General features: G+C 53.1%; 1 non-coding gene across 1 annotated transcript; it reads right to left on the bottom strand.

Moving 5' to 3' along the window:
* Nucleotides 1-4220: 4220 nt before the first annotated feature.
* Nucleotides 4221-4302, bottom strand: TRNAS-UGA (transfer RNA serine (anticodon UGA)). The gene has a single exon. It is a non-coding gene; the product is annotated as a tRNA-Ser (tRNA).
* Between the last annotated feature and the right edge of the window lie 1329 nt (nt 4303-5631).

Here is a 5631-nt window from a genome sequence, read left to right as displayed (position 1 = left end):
CACAGAGCGGGGGTGGGGAGTTTGTAAGCTGTGGTGTTTGTATAGAGAGAAAGTTTAGTAACCCCTAGCTTAAAAACATTTCCTGCTCTGAGCTATACATGACACTCTTTGTTGTGAGGATAGATCAGTGGGTGAATGTTTCCCTGCAGGATAATAGGTTCCTAGTTACAATCCAAGTGATTCCCTTGAAAAAAAATTTTTGAATGAAAATCGATTTCCAGACCCATCTCCAGTATGTTCAGGAGTTCGCTGAATAGGGATGGATGGTTGAAATGAATTTAAACACTCAGCATTTTCCTGTGCAAATGTATAAAGACCTAGCAGAGCTGTCCAGCAGCTGAAATCAGTTCCAGTCCTCGGTGTCTTCGTATCTGAGGCATGTGCGACACCTCTGTGGTGATGACAGGTGAAAAAATGCTGGATTCGATGAAAGATGAGACCATAGGAGGGGAAAGTGAACTGCAGCACCACACAGGGTCATAACACTGAGATATGGGGCTTCGCTGTCACTACTCCTGTGTTTTCCATCATTTATATCCTAAGGAACACACCCTCCCGCTCCCCCACACACTGTCACACACAACCTTCTCCCCTTGAGCCCAATCCAACCCTCCCCCTCCATGGGACACAGCCTCCCACACACACTCCATGGGACACAGCCTCTCGGTGACTCACCCAGATGGGGGCTTGTCTCTGCATCTCCCCAACAGAGGAGCAGAGAGCCGAAAGGGCCACAGGAGACCAATGGAGCTAGGCAGGAATAGAAAAGACTTCCCCTCCCTTCCCTTCTCTTGAGTCCAGTTAATCTCACCCATGGGTCATTTCTGCCCCGGGTGGGCTCAAAGCACCAACCTTCCCCTCATCAACGGAAGGTGGGAACCAGCTCTATCACACAGAAAGAGGCTCCCCACCTCTGCTGCTGCCATTCAGCAGCCATTAATATTGATTTGTTTTAGTTAGTGCAACCCCCTCAACCCCTAATCCATCCATGAATCAAGGAGGCAAGACCCTCAGCTGGGAACCAGAGGGGTAATGGGTTAGTGTACGGGACTTATAGTAGCCGTGCTGAGTGGAGTGATGCTGAAGTTGTGAATTCAAACCTCACCTAAAGCACCAGCTTTCTTTAAGCAAATAGGTTCTGCCAATCAGTTTGCCTTACAGAAAATACAATTGCAGCTCAGAAGACACTGAGGTCCCCTTGCTTTACAGAGAGCAGGGCAGATTCCATAGATCTACCAGGCTCTGCTCTCTGCCAGCCACCAGGGTCAGGCAGAGCCCAGAGCACTGCCCCTGACTCCCCCTCAGTCTTTGCTCCCCAAACCACATGTGTGCTCACCCTCTTCTCTGTGAGACTCAAACCCTGCCTGACTTTCTATATGTTGATGTGGTTTTCATCTGTCGTGTTGATGTGCATGTGGGTCCTGTGTGATTTTGGTGGATGACTGCCATAGTTTTGGGTGCATGTGTGTATGATTTTTGCATACAGATTGGTTTTTTGCTTAGTATTCTTTTGGTATGTGGGTTTTGTGCTTTCTTGTTGTGGGATTTTGCTGGATTTTTTGGTGTGGATTTGTTCTTTCTATATTTTGTGTGGCTTTCCCTTTTGTGTATATGGCTCTGTGTGCTGTGTGAATTTGTGTAGGTTTGGTTTTTGTTTATGTCTGTGTGGGCCTGTGCAGTCTGTGATTTTCTCTTTCTTTCTGTGTGTTTGTCTCTCTGTTTGTATCTTCATGTGTAAATTCACTGGATTTTTTCAAAATCTTCACAGCTTTGCCAACTTTCACCGGGAATTTTTCTCCATTAACAAATTCTCACGTGTTCCCTACCAGTTGGTGACCATTGCCCCAGGGGCATGTCAGTCTCAGAGTCCTGATTTCCCTTTGACCCTTCCCCCTTTTATTGGGACTGGGAACTAGCCAACCAAAAACTCCACTAAGTTTTAGTAAAGGGCCAACAGTCCCTTACACGAGCCAGCCCCATGAGGGTCACCGATGGCCAGAGAAGGCAGCATAAGCTGGCCCCATTGTGTAATGGGCAGCACTCAGGACTCTGAATCCTGCAATCTGAGTTCAAATGTCAGTGGGACCTGTATTGGTTTGTGGTAAAGCCCTGGAGCTCAAAGTGCTCAATTTCCTTGTCTCTAGTTGTTTAAGAGTGAGTCTTTTCCCTCCTGCTGAGTGACTCACACCCACTGGAACTAGGTCGTTGGTTGAGATGGCTGCAATGGATTGGGGTATAGAAGTGGCTATGGCTGCCTGTAGTCCTGTGGTTTGACCTGGTTGGGATTCTTGCTGCTTCACGCGATGCCCACAAGTTTGGCCCTTGTGCTTGCTGCCACACCTTTCCTCTGGCCCACACGGCGCTTGAAGAAAGGAGTGCCAGGGCCAGGATTAATAGTCAGGGCTTGGCAGGAGGGAGGGTGGAGCCCAGCCTGGAGTCCCTCACACCTTGCCTCCTCCGGACACCTAGAGCAGAGGCGGCTGGTGCTGACAGCTCCAAGGGAAGGTTTATAAGCCACAGAGCAACTGAAGGCGGGTCAAGAGGAGGGGAGGACCATGCCCTTGCATGGCCAGCAGACAGCCACAAAGACCCCCGGCCAGGCTGCTCCCTGCCATACCAAACACCCACTGAAAGCGACCCACAGACCAGCATGCAGGGGAGCTGGTGATGCTCTGTGGCCAACATCAAAAGAAGGTAGGAAAGCAGGGCCAGTCCCCTGGCGTGGCCTCAGTCTGTTCCCACTCACAGTGCTCACTTTTGCAGTGGGGCAGGTGATTTTACCCCAAGAGGCTTTTCCTCAGCTGGCAAGAAGCAGAGAAACACTCAGGCTCCCAAGGTGCTATTTACCAACCCCCTCAAGCACAGGGGCAGGTGCACACTTGGAAGAGGGAAACTGCTCTACACGCTGGCCTGGGCAGCCGCCCATTTTCTTTGGCAAGTCAGGAAGGGCAAAGGCTAGACTGGAAGCACCTGCAGCTCATGCCCCAGCCTTTGTGACACCCAACTCCCAACTCCTTCCCAGGCTCTAGCTGAAGCCAGAGCATTGGCCTGAGCCGCCAAGAAGAGGTTCCAGCCCTGAAGGGAGCAGGACTTTCAGCACGAAGGTAAAACTGCAGCAACACAACCATGAAGCAACTTGAACTCTCAATGCCTGCGCTGAAGTCAGACATCTTATCCATTAGGCCACATGAGAAAAGCCCCTCCAAGCCCTTCTTTAGAAAAGGCAGACACTGTGTTTCTCAAGTCTTCTACTGATGGGGGGCTGAGACTCTCTGGGCACAAGAAGCAGAGTTCCCAGCGACACGTGAGAATTAATTCTATGGAGCCAGGTGCAGGACTTTGGCAGGGAGGCTCAGGAGTGGGGGATTGGGGTGCAGTGGACGGGCTGGCTGTCTAGGTGAGGAGATTTAGTGACCCTCAGGTGCAGGAGAGAGGAAAAGAAGGAGGAATTGCCAGTGGCCATGGACAAGAAGAGGAGGCTCTTAGCAAGCCTGGCTAGCTCAGTCAGCAGAGCACCAGGCTCTTAATGGGAGAGGCCAGGGTTTGAGCTGCTGTCCAGGGACTCAGCTTTTAAGTTGCCTTGTGTGCCTGGAGCCAAATGATTCCTGGTGGTGCCCAGAGCCATGTGTGGGACAGAGAGGCTGAGACTTGTGGCACCTGCTCTGCGGCAGGGATCCTGGCAGCTCAGACTCAGGGAAGGCTTCTGCGCTCAGAGGTGCTGACTTTGAGAGTTCCCAGGCAGTGCTCAGTGCCTGCTCCACCACAGGCCCTGCCCCCAAACCATCAAATCTCTTCCTACCCGACCCTGCCCCACTTCTTTCTCTCCTCACTCCTCCAGCACACCCCATCAATGGCCAGCAGGAGGCGCTGAAGGAGAAGAGGAGGAGCTTATCAGCCAGGCCTGCTAGCAGGTGGGAGGTGCCAGGGCAGAGTTGGCTGCTGGGCACCTTTTTTTTTCTGTCTGTTGCTTCTGCAGCCCCCATGGATTCGCTGACTTGGCTCCTTTCACACGCTAGAGAGAGAAGTAGAACCAGGGCTATGGCTGATCTATGGGGCACTAGGTGAGTGCCAGAGGCTTCAGGTGCTGAGAAGTGGTGTCCCAGGAATCTCTATGAAAGGAGCAGAACAGGATTTACTTGGGGTGGGGAGAGAATTGAGAGTGTCTCAGGGGGTTGTTGAGGGGTATTGCCCGGGTTAGAGAGTAGCTAAAACACAGGCCTCACTGTGAGCAGGATTTGAACCTGCACAGGGAAACCCTATTGGATTTCAACTCTAACGCCTTAACCACTCTGCCATCACAGCTGTGAGCACAAAACTGCCCCACTGCCAGAGAAACTGGTAAAGAATCACAATGCCCAGGTGTGAAGTCATCTGAACTACAGAATTCCCACAGCAAACCTGGCTCCCAAAGCACAGGGGGGATTTTGGGTTTGTTCTCTTTGCTCAGCCATGTGCAGTCGCACAGAGAGCGCATTTAAAAGTGTCCCCTCCCACAGAGCGGGAATGGGAAATGATTCTCAACTTGAAGCTTGATGTGAATGAGGATGTCTGGACCACAGGGCCAGGGACTGGCCTTTGCTATAGAAACCAGTGACACAAGGAACCAGGCTAAGGAAAATGTTTCCTGGAGTCAGTAACTGGATTAGCAGCAGTATTGTGCAGAGAAATGTCTCACAAGAGGAGTCAGCGCATTGGTGGTTCAGTAGCAGAAGTCACAGATACAGCGGGGGAGGTCTGTGGATTGGGAGTGAGGGGCACTGGCAGAGCAGTGAGAGGGGAGCCCAGGGCTGGGATAACAGGGGCTGTGGGTCAGGACAAGCAGTTCTGTGCGGAGTGTTCAGAGGTGCCCTGTATCTGCCCTTTCTCTGCACCGTCCCTGCTCCCAGAATGCACCAGGCCCTGGACTGAACTCTTCCCCTGCAGGCTGAGCTGGTTTCGTTTGCTGTGATCCTGTTGGATGGGCAGCGGGGGAAGTGACAGTCCCAGCCCAAAGCCAATGCCCCCCTGTCACCCAGCACCCTTGGCCCTGGATCCACCCAGCCTAGTAGAGAACTCAGCAGGGCAGGTCAGCCAGGAGCTGTGCCCTGCCAGGCTCTCAGGGATATCTACCCTGCAGCTGGGGGATCTCCCCAGCGTGGTCCATGGGAGCTCACGCACTAATGGGGTAGCGGCAGCAGCTGCGTGGTGGGTTGGGCTGGTGACCCGGGTCCATCTCCTGGGGTCAGTTGGGTTCATGCTCAGACGACTGGCCCAGTTACCGGCCGAGCCCCCCAGCCACGCTGCTGCTGTTAGCGCACTAGCCTTGGGTGGAAGCTGCTGGCTGGCTGGACCCTGAGGGTGGATCCGGCACTAGGGGAAACCCTCCGGCCTGGAGATTCGTTGCCGAGATTCCTGGGAGCTGCCCATCCCCATGGCTTGTGTGGCTGCCCCCCAGGGCCCAGCAATGGCTCTGGAGGGTGACTCGCGGCACCTGGCAGGAGGTGATCCAGGCAGCGGGCAGCTGGGGGATCTGACTTACTGATAAAATTGGTCTCTTCATTCCCTGGTGCTCGGCAGCCTGGGTCAATACCGACACCTCCCAGGAACAGGTCAGGGTTGGGTGGGGTTAGAATTTCCCTCCAAAGCGATTTT

The sequence above is a fragment of the Gopherus flavomarginatus genome, unplaced genomic scaffold (assembly GCF_025201925.1).
Source record: "Gopherus flavomarginatus isolate rGopFla2 unplaced genomic scaffold, rGopFla2.mat.asm mat_scaffold_295_arrow_ctg1, whole genome shotgun sequence".
In the NCBI taxonomy this organism is placed as follows: Eukaryota; Metazoa; Chordata; order Testudines; family Testudinidae; genus Gopherus; species Gopherus flavomarginatus.
The sequence above is the reverse complement of the archived record's forward strand: the minus strand, read 5'-3'. Positions and strand labels throughout refer to the sequence as shown.